General features: G+C 42.0%; 1 protein-coding gene across 4 annotated transcripts in view; it reads right to left on the minus strand.

Moving 5' to 3' along the window:
* Window positions 1-15,647, minus strand: part of LOC118393803 (SH2 domain-containing adapter protein F-like) — a 126,478-nt gene that overhangs the window by 104,126 nt on the left and 6,705 nt on the right. The gene's annotated exons all lie outside the window — the stretch shown is intronic.

Raw genomic sequence — 15,647 nt, forward strand, 5'->3', positions numbered from 1 at the left:
GAGAGGGGGATAAGGAGGGGAGAGGAATAGACTGCCCAGCATATGTTTACGCTCCTGTTTAGACAAATATTAATTTAAAAAAGGAAAACTGAACAACATCACACTGCCTGTTGCTGAATTCTGACTGCTCCAACTTATCTTCAACTCCAAATACAGGATACATGCACTCAGCTCAGTTCCAGTCATCTGAAGCTAACAGCTTGCCATCAAACATTGCCACAATGCAATTTACTAAAGCAGAACCAATTGCAACCTCCGTTGTTGACACAATACAGCCACTATCAATAAGATACTTGTGTGATTCACAGATGGGAGAAGAAATCTGGTTAGGACTCAAATGGAACCCGATTGTGAAGCATGATTCCATCTGGGGGCTATGTTCCTCTGAAAAGACTGTATATATGGAGCTTTCCCACAATACAGCTCTGACATTAATGAAACTTTATTACGACATCTCCTAAGAGACAGGGGTTGTTGGCCTGGGAATCAGCCTGTGGCTCTATGGGCCTCAACAAGGACGTGGCAACGCCAGCCCTGAATAACTACTTAAGAGCCAGGGAAGATAGCTGCTAGCTAATCAAATGATGTTTTCCATGACCGCCCATTGTTTTCAATCAGTCACAAGCAATAGAAGCTAGAGCAACGCTAAGTGGAGGAGAGCACTTCTCATAAGTAAAGTGAAATCATGTTTGTCTTCTTGCAGCTGGATGAATTTGTCAGCTTTGCTTTTAGCCTTATTAAAGCCCTCTCAAAGTCAATGTTCCGTGGATAAAGCATGTTGCTTGATTAGGACAGACGGGGGGGGGGAGAAGAGACAAATATTAATGGCTAGGGAAGACCTGTAGAGAAACAATTTAGAGATAAAAGCACAATCAGAGTTCAAGAACCTATTCAGCTGTTCAGATTATAGATAATTACTACATGTGGTGACACTGGGTACAAAAGAAAACATATTAAGACCGCCATTCTCCCCTACATCGCCCAAACATGCATTTCCCCAGTCATAGATGACTTGCTTTGAGAGTGCAACACATGCTACTTCAACCAGCATGCTCCCTGTGGCAAGGGGATCATTTCTAGCATCCAATGTGTTCAGCCATCTCTCTCCGTCTTTCCCCCAGTCAGACATCTGTGTTGTTCAAAGCACAGCTCACACTTTTCCATGTTAACCTATTTGTTTGGTCTCCTTAAAAGAATCCCGACCACATAAAACAGGCTTCTTTAGATCTCTGGGCTGCTGCACATGTGGGGTGGCTTTTGACACGCCAGTCGGGAAAAGCCCGCTCATTTGGCACATGGAGAAGTGGTTTAGTGCGTCATTGGTCATATCCTTTGCATGGGAACACTTCCAAAACGCAACGACAGTGACACGGATACCCTGTAACACGGGTCAGTGTCACAGCGAGAAAAACATCAGAGCTGCATTATAAATGGGAGAAAAGAGGCACTTGACACTTCACCTTGAGCTAAAAAGAGTTGTCACACAGCTGTGTGCAGTGTGCCCCTCCTACACTTGTGAGTGGGATATAGGTTATGCAGCAGGCAGAGCTATTCAGGCCTCACAGCCGTCATGTTTTCCCACACCCACACTACAGTCACACCAACACAAGGTTTAAGGGAGCACTAAATCCTACTGATCACCTACGGAGGGATGAATACGCTTGTGATAATCACAGACCAAGCTTCTACTGAAGGTCTGTACTTTCACATGTCTGTACACCACATGTGGTGCTGATGATCGATAGAGAAGAAACAGGATTGAGAACAATACATTCTACATTTGTGAGGATGTTTTACCACTGCCGTTGAAAGTTAGTGACAAAAGAATGTCACACTGCCAGTCTGCCACAGTATCAGCTTTATGTATTTTCTCTTTATCCCTGAAGTGAGACTCAAGGTTGCAGGTCGTTTCTCTGACAACGCCATATGGATCCTCAACAATGTTACGAGGGAGCTGCTGCACAAACTTCCTCTGTATTCGTTTTATTCTTTTTTTAAAGCACTTTCTATACTCATTCCAAGGTTCTAGAAACCCGAGTGACACAAAACATATTGCGTAACGCCGAGCCAAGAGGCACGCAGCACTTTGGACAGTAGAGCAGCAGGCTTCTCACTGAGGCGGAGCCTTTTCTTTATTTTTTATAAACCATTTATTTCATTTGAGCTTACTGGGCCTGAACAGGTGCTTCTATACTTCTAATGTAATATCACCTAACGTCAGGCCAGTAACCCAAGCACAATGCATCACCATCCTCCTAGTCTCACAGGAATACCTTCTGAACTCTACCTTTTCCGTATGATCTGCTATTTTATTCCCTTTTTTTTGCCGATCATCCCTTTCTTTGAAAGAATGTCTCTTTTCGACTCTTGCAGTTCCCTGTGCACTCAAGTGGGACCAAGTCCCACCTTCTCTCCAGAGAGCCCTTATAGCATACTGAGGACCTCGGCTGGAGGGTGGCTGCCCCACATTCAGGCTCTCTTCATATTCAACAGATATTCAAGATTAACACTTGAGGATACGCTTGACAAAATCCAATTTCCTTTCTCTGCTCTCTTTCCCTCTGAAATAGATGTATGACTCTTTGAATGTAAGGAAGAGGGAGTAGTGGTTAAGTTGTGAGGAGGAATGGGCTTGTTGTTGGTCCCCTAGATGCATAAAAGGCTGAGGCACACACCTGCAGAAGTTGTGTTTGGGAGAAACAGCCTTAGATAAAGTTTTTTTATTATTAAACATGTAGGTCAGTTGAGAACAAGTTCTCATTTACAACTGAGTCCTGGCCAAGATAAAACAAAGCAGTGTGACAAAAAGCAACAGAGTTACACATGGGATAAACAAACGTACAGTCAATAACACAATAACACATCTACATACAGTGTGTGCAAATGTAGTAAGATTAGGGAGGTAGTAAGGCAATAAATAGGCCATAGTGGCAAAATAATTACAATTTAGCATTAACACTTGATAGATGTGCAGATGATGTGCAAGTAGAGATACTGGGGTGCAAACGAGCAAAAATAAATAACAATTTGGGGATAAGGTAGTTGGGTGGGCTATTTACAGATGGGCTATGTACAGATGCAGTGATCAGTGTGTGGTTTGCTATGCTAGAGAAAGGAGACAAAAATGACAACTACGAAAAGTAGGGCTCGACATAAAAACAACGTGAATCCAGTGAGTATGACCTTTTGATTTGGGTGTGTGATTTATAGACCGTAAGGAAAACAAAATGAGGCAGGCCCAGGAGCCAGCTGTACATAAACAAAGCAGAGAAGTTTGATGTGACGAGGATGACTTGATTGGGGTCGGAAGCGACATGGCCTCAGATAGCCTTTGTGTGGTGAGCGTGTACACAGAACGCAGCACGTCAAACCCAATAGCACCGAGACTGACAATAGAACTTGCAGGCAGGGTGGAGTCTTATGTCACCCTGCCATCGCTACGGGGCTTTCCACCTCCCATAGCAGGAGAGGGAGAGAGGGAAGGAGTCTTTACACATACTTCACTGCAGCCTGACCTGATTAGGAGGTCACTAACAGAACATGACACCACAGCTTTGTATTGACACAGTACAATGTCACAATCACAAAGCCCTTGCCAGTTTGCTCAAGCTGCAACATGAGGAAATATTAACCTGCCTGGTTATATTTTAGCACAGATGTGAGAGCAGAGTCAACATTCCCAGACTGTTTGAGAGTGGCGAGCTAGCGTAGACTTGCCCAGCCCCAGTCAAAAGGGAACGTCACCAAGTTGTAAACACTTCCCGTCAGGAAGGGAGCACTTCCTTAATCCTGGAGCAACCCTCGTTTCTTATTTTCCACCAAACAAAAGCAGACAGTCAATGGCCTGGTTGCTTTACCTTTGGTCCAATCACTGCACCAAGCAATTTATATGGTGGCTGAACTATATTAGGCCTACACCTAGAGACAGAGTAATAAAACAGTGTTACATGTCATACAGTAGTAACTATAGGATATTACGTAAGGGAAAACAGCAGGGCACACTCTCGAACCCTACACTCTCGAACCCTACTCAAGATCTGTGTCCTACGAAGCCTAGAGAGACATCAGTGCCCATCCAGTCTATAATGAGAGGTACGGCCAGTTCCCCAGTGGTGCCCGTGTCTATGGAGACCACGACCCCACTGGCAGACACACACACACACACACTCGAGCCTCAGCACCTGTCAGTGAGCACAGGTCATAGGTCAGCTCCACTGTGAAGGAAGGGCACAGACCTTAAAGAGCTACACTCTACCTCCCGGATAGTAAATACAGAAACAGCGCAGCTTAACTCCCCTCTACACTATATCTAAAATAACATGGGATAATTCCTATGTTCTACACACAGAAAACCCAGCATAGGTCAGATATGGCCAACTACGTGGGGAGAGCAGCAGTGTTTGGTGTACTCAGAGTTGAGGTTAATGGCCGTCCTACTGTTAGCTATCAGTGGGGCGGTTAAAAATATCAGTGCTTCACGCAGGCTTTCTGTACATGCCCTGGATGGCATGAAACCTCAGGGCTCAATTTGTTTCCTTTTAATCCGTGTCTGATGATGTGCTCACCAACCAGGGCTTCCCTTACAGGCTCTACTACACTGTGTTTTTAAACAAAACAGTGCCATGTGGCCCCAGACAACTGTCCTGACTACAGTGGCCAATAACTGCCTGCATACAGGGCCGGTATTATGTGACCTGTTGGGTCCACATGAGCCATACAGGTTGTACAGCTAAAAGCCTAGAGAAATACACAGTGGAACAGCTACAGTAACCCTCTTTAGGAAAAACAAAGAGAAGGGAAATGTTTTAATGCAACTGTTTCCACATCCCAGGACTAGAATTGTACATGGGGGTTAATTCATTAAAAACTTTGTCATTGTGTTAAATTGGTTAACAAGTCGTCGTCGTCCCCCCAAAAAAAAAAAAAATTGCAACAAAATGTTTTGTGACTGACAACAGATAGGTGCAGTGAAATATGTTGTTTTACAGGGTTAGCCATAGTATAACGGAGCCCCTGGAACAAATTAGGGTTAAGTTCCTTGCTCAAGGGAACAGATTTTTCATCTGGTCAGTTTGGGTATTCGAACCAGCTACTGCTTGGTTACTAGCCCAACGCTCTAACCGCTAAAAAGCAGGTGAAGACTCCTCTTAACCCATTGTAAACCTCTAGTCATACACCATATGATACTCAGTATTAGGTATGCATCATTCAGCTTTCAAAAACACCCCAATGTCATTACAAAGTTGTAAAAGCCTCTATAAACAGTCCACTTCAATATCAATGCATAATCTCTTTCCTGACCAGATCATAATTCCACATCTGAGTTTTGTCCTCATGTGATTCCTCAATGTCATATTGTAGTCATCTTCCCCATGCAGAATGACATCATCCTGGTGGGTTGAGGCGGGGTGTAAATAAAGTTAGCTTTGTTGGCCCAGCACCAGCAGACGTTCCTTCCTCCTAAAGAGCTCTTCCAGGATTCCTGCCTGGGCCATATGAATTTAGAACTAACTAACTAACTGATTCCCTGTGCAACTGTTAAGGACAGAATATGATAAACCCATAAAAAAAACACAGAAAGGTATTGTTTGGAGAAAGAAAAAAAACACATGGCTGCCCAGTCTACCTGGAAATGTTTGACGATCTGTTGCTGGAAAACAATAGTGCCAGTAGCCAGGGCAGCTGGGATACCTTGAAGAGTTGAACAAATGGATGGCCCTCTTGGACACTTCAGAGAACAATAATATGATTGATAACTACCCAACACTCCTCTAACTGGACTACAAGGAGATGCTGCGCCAAAGCAATCATCTTAGACCAGGCTCAGCTGTAATTATGGGGAAGTGTATCCATAGCAACCAACAACTTTAAAAATATATATATTATCATTATGTGGAAAGTGTTCATTTCCTTGTGAAACACACCCATTGAAAATAACAAATGTTTTGATAATCTTTAAATGAAAAATCTAAATTTTTGACCTAACTAACTTTCAATTCTACATAGTATCGCTGTCAAGGCTCTATGGTAGGGATGCACGATATATCGGTGACCATATTGGAATTGGACTATATCAGCTAAAACTGCCAACATCGGTATCGGCCGATGTCTAGTTTAACGCTGAGGTGCAAAAGCAAGGTCAAAGCTGACGTGCATATCTATATAACGTAGGTACATGACGTAATGACGGCATGTAAAATTTTGCGCAACACAGCATTCCTAAACTTGCCCACAATGTCTCCTGTGTGGATCGAGCAGTCAACAAGTCGAGCAGTCATTTGAAAGAGTAAGAACATTTCAGCGAGACAACTCCAATGCGAAATCCATTAAAGCCAAGATAATCCTTCTGTAGCTCAGTTGGTAGAGCATGGCGCTTGTAACGCCAGGGTAGTGGGTTCGATTCCCGGGACCACCCATACGTAGAATGTATGCACACATGACTGTAAGTCGCTTTGGATAAAATCGTCTGCTAAATGGCATATATTATTATTATATTATAATGCAATTCATTACACTTGACAATCAACCGTTCTCTGAGCACCGGTACACACTACCAAGTAAGCTATTTTTCAGATGTTGCACTACCGAAGTGCTAAAGGAATTTATATGTTTACAGTAATGACTAAAGGATTCCACCCTGAAATCATATAATTGTATACAAAGTGTTAGAGTAATAATCCCATAATGTGTGTGACTAGACCATTGTGTTACTATTTCGCAATATGAGCTGGGTAGAGTTGAGACTTTCAAGGCCAACTGAACTGTCGACTGAAACTGACAACAGGAAAGAGGGCCCTTCCAAGGCTTTTTGACTTCAGAGTACTCTCTAAATAAAGAACTAACATTTTGCAGAATTCTGAGACTTTGTCAAATTATTCTATTAACCAGGGTCTTACAAACGTCTGGGAATTGGTCAAAGCTATAGTGATAGTCGAGTTCAACCATTGGGATAAAAATTCTTGTGACAGAGTTACACAGTAATAGCAGTAAAGTCCTGTTCATCCTTGGGAGCAATGTCCAAACACCTGAAGGTACCACGTTCATCTGTACAAACAATAGTACGCAAGTATAAACACCCTGGGACCACACAGCCGTCGTACCACTCAGGAAGGAGACGCGTTCTGTCTTCTCGAGATGAACGTACTTTGGTGCGAAAAGTGCAAATCAATCCCAGAACAACAGCAAAGGACCTTGTGAAGATGCTGGAGGAAATGGGTACAAAAGTATATTTTTCCACAGTAAAACTATTCCAATATTGACATAACCTGAAAGGACGCTCAGCAAGGAAGAAGCCTCTGCTCAAAAACTGCCATAAAAAAGCCAGACTACGGTTTGCAACTTCACATGGGGAAAAAGATCGTACTTTTTGGAGAAATGTCCTCTGGTCTGATGAAACATAAATAGAACTGTTTGGCAATAATGACCATTGATATGTTTGGAGGAAAAAGGGGGAGGCTTGCAAGCCGAAGAACACTATCCCAACCATGAAGTACGGGAGTGACCCCAAGCATACTTACAAAGTTGTGGCAAAATGGCTTAAGGACAACAAAGTCAAGGTATTGGAGTGGCCATCACAAAGCCCTGACCTCACTCCTATAGAAAATGTGTGGGCAGAACTTAAAAAGCGTGTGCGAGCAAGGAGGCCTACAAACCTGTCTCTGTTACACCAGCTCTGTCAGGAGGAATGGGCCAAAATTCACCCAACTTATTGTGGGAAGTTTGTGGAAGGTTACCTGAAACATTTGACCCAAGTTAAACAAAGGCAATGCTACCAAATACTATTTGAGTGTATGTAAACTTCTGACCACTGGGAATGTGGTGAAAGAAATAAGCTGAAATAAATAATTCTCTACAATTATTCTGACATTTCACATTCTTCAAATAAAGTGGTGACCCTAACTGACCAAAGAAAGTATTTTTTTACTTGGATTAAATGTCAGGAATTGTGAAAAACTGAGTTTAAATGTAATTGGCTAAGGTGTATATAAACTTCAACTGTACATACATACTATGGAATGTTGTTTGGGTCTTTGCATGTCAAAAAAGATACACTGTCAAAGCCGTACAAAGTCTGTAAACAAGCAAACACCGGCCACGAACAATGTGTTTACGATACCGCGTTGGTAATAAAGCAGAATTTGTTCGACTGCAACTTCTGAAGTAGCTAGCTTTTGATTGGTACCTAGCTAGCTCCAAATACAACCAACCTGAAAACAATGACCAGTAAAAACTGCAGTCATTTTCATTATTCTTAGCAATGATTTAGGAATCCTTGTGAGTAATTATTAGCTAGGTTGCCACTTGTTGTTCCCCTATTGAAATTGAACTTCAGTCCATGAAAATAAAAAGCTAGCCAGCTACTTAACCCTGTTGCCCAAAACGAACGTTATAAGCAGTCAGCTTCATCTGGCTAGTGAGGCTCAACCTGACCGGGTTATGTGTTGTGAAGCTAGCCGCAATAAGTATTAGGCACAATAGTTGAATTTGCGGTAATATTCAGGTTCTGATTGGTCAACAAGCTTATTTGACACATCAAATAGTATATTTTTTTGACACGCAAAGACCCAAACTGTGTCCCATAGAAATCGAGGTTGAGAATGAAATGACTGAACAACAAAACAGCAAAGCAAATAAAGTGAAGAAATAGGTTTTGATTATGTTTTACTGGTAATGGGGACATACTTAAATGCCAACAAAATACATTTTTGGTCAGTGTGTGTGTGTAACCTTTATTTAACAAGGCAAGTAAGTTAAGGCAAGTCAATTTACAATGACGGCCTACCCCGGCCTCTAACTGTACTAAAATGCTTAAAAAGGCCTTTAAAATGTTAAATATCGGTATCGTGTTTTTTTTGGCAAGGAAAATATCAGATATCGGTATTGGCCAAAAATGTCATATCGGTGCATCACTACTCTCTGGTCATCATGAACTCATAATTTTAACTGTATAGTTATTTACTGTATAGTGTAGTTACTCTGTTAAGCATTAAAATAGTAAAGGGTCAGCATGTTTTAACTCCTACTCTATAGGTCCACTGTACTCTGTGCCCTCTACTCTGTTTGCCTGAACCATATTCCATGTGTACCAGAAATAACAATGAAAGAGAACATTTAACCTACCATGGGTGTTACATCTGGAAATGACTTTCACATAGCAGACAATTAAGCAGCAATTACAACCCCTTTCAGGTGACACTTACAAAGCAATTCCTTTCAGATGTCTTCCTTGGTGATACAGTGTAAGTAAACAGGCGTGTGGAGGTGTGGAGGTGGGAGTGGGAGGAGAACTGCACTTCCTGTAATGCTCTGGCATTCAGCTAAAGCCAGCTATCAGAACCTGTCAGCTTCCATCTGATAGTAAGACAGGTATGAGACTGCTCATACGTCTAGAGACACCCACGTGTCACATGATGGATTCTGGTGCCCGTCCACCAGGAGGTCAGATGCCCCGGTAGTGTTTACTTCTGACATTTCTCCTATCACTACAAGGACAGAGAGGAGCAGAGTAGAAAACTGAACAACAAAGAGCTAGGCACATCCCCCAGAAGAGAGGATTGCCAGAGTCAAGGCTTTAAAGCAAGACTGAGATTGTGAGGGAATGAAGATGAGGAAAGTTCAGAACCCCAAGCGCTGCTAATCTATAGGCCAGTCAAACAGCCTTGATTTATCCACACCAAGAGACTGCTGCTGGAGGGAAAATCCCCGTAAGAACACATACACACAAAATCAGATTGGAACAGAAAGCCAAAGACAAAGGGACGCGCGGTAAAGCCGCAACATGTCTATGTCCATGGGAAATTAAAGAGCGTCGGTTCAAACCCCCACACGATGTTGAGACGCTACTCGTAAGCTAATTACACACAACTGTCCCTTCAATGACTTGGCTAAACAACATCTGATTGGCTCACAGCGCCTGCTCTGATTCCATTATCTGAGAAGTGATCTGGGCTGGGGAGGCTCAGGCAGCTGAGATGTGATCTGGGCTGGGGAGTGTTGGGGAGGCTCAGGCAGCTGAGATGTGATCTGGGCTGGGGAGTGTTGGGGAGGCGCAGGCAGCTGACGCCCACTTGTAGCAGTCATCATTCCAACACGCTCAAATATACATGTAGAGTAGAGAAACACCATGCGTATGCAGGGAAAGACAAAGCATAGAAACGAAAGAATGAGTGAAAATGGGATTTTGAGATGAACAACCGAGAATGGCAATTGAGACAGGAATCGGTCTCAAGGACAGGAATAAAACATGTTAATGACAAAACAAATCAGCCAAGGTCTCCCCGGCTGCTAATGCATCACTTGACTTTATGAACCGCTGAGTCAAAGGCTGTTAAAAAGGTACATGGAAGAAAAAGAGGGAAACAACCATGAAATAAATCTGTCAAATCTAATGTCTCTGCTGGCTGTGGGACAGCTGACTGTATTGTGTTTATGATCCTATACTGCGTGATTCTACACATAGTGTACGGAAACTGCCCTTGGAATCAGAGGCCCCATTCACTCAACTGCTACCGTGGGCCATGGTGGCAACTATAACATGGCTCAAACACTGCTGCATAGGGTCTCAAGGCCAGAGCAACCCTGGTGTCTAGGACAGTTTATGAATTCAGAAAGCCACACAGCAATATATTTAGCCACATGATTTTACAAGGGAGACTTATGCACTATCACTTTTGTTTACACATTTCACAAGTTGTGCATGTCATCACTTTCATGTGTCCTTGAGAAGTTAGTGCCGAGTCGAGTAGGCGAGACCATGCCAAGGGGAAGAGCGATGATGAGAACATTTAAATTAGCTGGATAATAATTGATCATCTCCCTCTACCATGAAGGTCTTGTCGTTATAAAACAGGAAAACGTATGAAAAAAAAAAACAATCACGCTGGTGCTCTTACCTGTGGCTGGCTCCTACGTGATCGTCGTCAAAAAACAAAGTCCATAATAGAGTCCATCAGGATGGACAATAATGGGGGAGGCCTAAGTTTCATGTAATCACCATACTGTACATTGCATCATTGATGAACTAAGGCTTTTACCCCCCCCCCCCCTCCCCCATTTAACTGAATGAAAAAGCTTTGGAGGGTTAAGATTAGACAAAACACTAGACGGCATAGACTCTGCTATTGGCAGCACAAGCATTAGATAAGCAGTTATATAATTAGCATCCACTAGTCAAGTAATTAAAATATCAATGGGGTTCAGGCTGTAACAAGACAGTGGTGTGGTCCTCTCTTCCTAGCTCTCTCTCTCCCTAATGTCAGCATTCAAACACTTCACTCCAGCCAGTACAATAACTAGCCGATTCAGTTCCTGTATAGTGTCCATAACTTGTGAGGTCTACAATAGATCATGTTCAGTGGAAGAAATGGAATTAAGATCAGAATCCAAGCATTCTTTCATATTCTGTAGGCCTAAACTAAAAATAATACATGCCTTGATATGCCACTACGTTACAAACTGTGAAATATCTTTATAAATAACATCTCATGTCAGAACAAGGCTGTTTGGAAATTCAGAATCATCAGATGAAACTGCCTGACACTCAAGGCCTGTCTACACCACCCCTCCTCTGTATCTGAACAGAGAACACATACCGTTTTACTGAGAAACCAGCTGAAAATCATATGTTCTCACAGTAAGGGTGCAGCAAGGATTTTACATATCTGGTTGTTGGTAAAGGACAATTCCACAGTAACAGGGTGATGCTGAGACTCCGATTTTTCACATTGACATGTATGTCAAACAAAAACCAATGATATCAAAGTTACACAAACCATACAACTATGCAAAAGGACTACTTTGAACAATTGACTGAACATTTTACAAAAACACATTTACTTGAAGAACAGTGCTTACTAAGTTTGCTAACAGTGACGGTTTGTTTTGTAATTCCATTACCAAACGTTGAAGAACAGTCATATTATCAGCTGCATTTTGACAAGGGCAGAGGCTAGTGGTATTATATTAGAAAATCCTCACCGTGACAACCTCCAAAACTGATACAAATTATGATGACCGTCTACGAAAAACAAATCCACAACAAGTGGAATACAGTGTAATACCTGATAAGCTGATTTACTTCTACAGGTAGTTCTACTGGAAAAGGAATAGGCTATTCTACATGTCTGTTCATAACCATCAGACTTGGGGTCTCTCACTACACCAATATCAGTTGGGGTCTAGACAATAGATCCTTCTGGAACAGTATCTGACAACATTACCTTGGCCTGTCTGTCGGAAAAGCCAGCACATGTAAGGTTGAAGGCCTGTGTTTAGCCGAGTGATCAAACTCTTGTGGGTTGGTCTGCTCTCATTATTACTTAACCCCCCCTCTCTCCCATTTGACCACAGAACTAAATGAAAATCTAGTCTTCTGAATCAGAATCCCTCTAACTCACCCAACCCTCACATGGATGTGATACAATTTCAGCATATTATTATGTTCATGTTCGGGAGTGCAACATTTTAAAACCATTTTACTGAATAAGCTGCCTGGCTGCCTGCTCCTCCAACATGTGCCCAGTGCACTGCAACAAAAAAAAGTGGGTGTGGGGGGAGAGAGCAGCAACAGTATTTCTCTGCTTGAGAATTCCATCCCTAATTGACTACCAAGATCAAAATAAGCCCCAATTAACAGGAGACAGCGGTAATCTGTTTAATTAGCCAATAGCAGTCAGTTGCTGTGAGGAAACAATCTTCAGTTTCCAATTATTTTAATTTGGTCAGCTCTGGAACATTGTTTATCATAAAATTCCAAAAACCCTGCACTGTTGAATGTGATGTCAACTGCATACGAGAAACTAAAAGACCATTTCTGAATACACTTGATTACTGTACAATTACTATATGGAGGTTTTCAAGCTTTTAAATGGCTTGCCAATTGCCATGTTCCTTTGGTGCACGACACTGCTTACTGGTATATTTTAATGACCACTAGTTGAACTGAAATAGAAAAACTATGGAATGGCAGGCAGGCACCCTCAACACTAAACAGACTGCACATTACAACAGGTGTAAAAAGAGGAAGTAACCTGTTTAAGGGAGTAAGGAATTTCATAACAGAATTGTAAATGTGCAGCACTACTTTGCATACTTGCATAAGGTTTTGGCTGTGCTCTAACTAAACTACTATGATAGTGTCTGATGTAGTAAGCTTGAGTAAACAAATACCTGGCAACAGGTGATTAGTTAGTGCTTCAGTATAGGGACTAGCAGACTGAGTTATGCAGTATGGGTGTTGTCAATGTTGAGAAATATTTACACACTTTTACTCTCACACACACACACACTTATGCATTTCCTGGGTCCTCCTCCCCTGCCTGCGCTGGAGGGAGAGGCATGTACATTCATAAACAGAATCACACTCTTCCTTAACCTCACTGACATTGAATGTCTCAGGTTTCTTCAAGTGTGTGTTCCTAAAAAGCAGTAGGCTTCAAGGCACGTACGTGGTGTACACTGACTGCGCAAGCATTCTTCTCATCGGTCTCCGGTCCACACACTATCTGTTGATGACAGGGACAGAGTAGACTAGGGTACAGAGATGACAGATTTGAAAAAGTGTAGATTTTGCTTGGTGAGCAGAGAGTTGAATGAGCCTGGTCTGGATTATTTGAAAATGTGCATTTGGGCACCTTCACACAGGCCCAGTTCAAAGGTGTGAGAGAACAGTGAAATATACACTGTGTACTTCTGCCCGTTTCAACAGTCCATTTCCTGTTTGAATAAGTCCCCACATGATGGAACGTGGTCTGATCCACTGCTTTCAATGGTAACCAATGCATTTGAATTGTGAAAATGCCAACATCACACACCTATTGAACCAGCTCTTTAATTGAACCTAGGTGGAGAGATTGTAATATCTAAAATTTAAGGAACTGTACCGGCATATGGCAGAAAGCGTATGACATCGTGTTGGTAGAGCAGTTTTTTAAATTTTTTTATTTGACCTTTATTTAACCAGGTAGGCAAGTTGAGAACAAGTTCTCATTTACAATTGCGACCTGGCCAAGATAAAGCAAAGCAGTTCGACAGATACGACACAGAGTTACACATGGAGTAAAACAAACATACAGTCAATAATACAGTATAAACAAGTCTATATACAATGTGAGCAAATTAGGTGAGAAGGGAGGTAAAGGAAAAAAAGGCCATGGTGGCAAAGTAAATACAATATAGCAAGTAAAACACTGGAATGGTAGTTTTGCAATGGAAGAAAGTGCAAAGTAGAAATAAAAATAATGGGGTGCAAAGGAGCAAAATAAATAAATAAATTAAATACAGTTGGGAAAGAGGTAGTTGTTTGCTTGGTAGTTTGCTTCAAAGTTGTGAACAGAGTGCACCATGGTGGCAGTGGGGTTACGGTATGGGCAGGCATAAGCTACGGACATCGAACACAATTGTATTTTATTGATTTGAATGCACAGAGATACCGTGACGAGGTCCTGAGCCCCATTGTCGTGCCATTCAACCCCAGCCATCATGTTTTGGCATGATAATGCACAACCCCATGTCGCAAGGATCTGTACACACTTCCTGGAAGCTTAAAATGCCCCAGTTCTTCCATGGCCTGCATACTCACCAGACATGCACCGATTCAGTGAGTGTATTTGGGATGCTATGGATGGACAGCATGTTCCAGTTCCCACAACTTCGCACGGCCATTGAAGAGTAGGACAACATTCCACAATCAACAGCCTGATCATCTCCATGCGTTGGAGATAAATTGCGCTGCATGAGGTAACAATGGTAGTCACACCAGATACTGACAGGTTCTGAGCTACACCCCTACTTCTTTTTTTTTAAGGCATCTGTGACCAACAGATGCATATCTGTATTCCCAGTCCAGTAAAATCCATAGATTAGGGCCCACTTAATTTATTTCAATTGACGGGTTTCCTTACACGAACTCAGTAACTCAGTAAAATCTTAGAAATTGTTGCATGTTGAATTTATATTTTTGTTCAGCGTACTTGAAGTAGGCTATTTTGCTTAGGGTAAATAAAATAAATGGTTTTGGCCAATTTGTACCCCCATTTTATGGCATTGGAATGTTTTCATAATGGAAGCAGAGACCGTGTAAATAAGAATTTGTTCTTAACTGACTTGCATAGTTAAATAAAGGTTTAAAAAAAATCAATGGGATCCACATGTTCATCCGACTGTGGGGAAAAAGATGATTAAGGGCTTCTTTGCCAACATACAGAACTATCCATTTCACTGAAAGGTTAGAGTTTAAAATATTGTAATAAACTTCATGCTTGAAGACAGCATGTATCTTCCTTTCACCTACCGACATGCAGGCTACTACACTTCTTTATCCAATGTGTAAGTAAAGATTTCTGAGCTAGAGTCCTCATGTACTGTGCAGCTGTTGTCTGTCTGACTGACCCAGCCATTGACAAACACCTGAAAATAACTACACTGAACAAAAATACAAAAACCCAGTGTTGGACCCATGTTTCATGAGCTAAAATAAAGGATACTAGAAATGTTTCATGTACACAAATGTATTTTACATCCCTTAGTGTGCATTTCTCCTTTGCCAAGATAATCCATCCACCTGACAGGTGTGGCTTGTCAAGAAGCTGATTGAACAGCATGATCATTACACAGGTGAAACTTGTGCTGGGGACAAAAGGGCACTCTAA

The sequence above is a fragment of the Oncorhynchus keta genome, chromosome 14 (assembly GCF_023373465.1).
Source record: "Oncorhynchus keta strain PuntledgeMale-10-30-2019 chromosome 14, Oket_V2, whole genome shotgun sequence".
In the NCBI taxonomy this organism is placed as follows: Eukaryota; Metazoa; Chordata; class Actinopteri; order Salmoniformes; family Salmonidae; genus Oncorhynchus; species Oncorhynchus keta.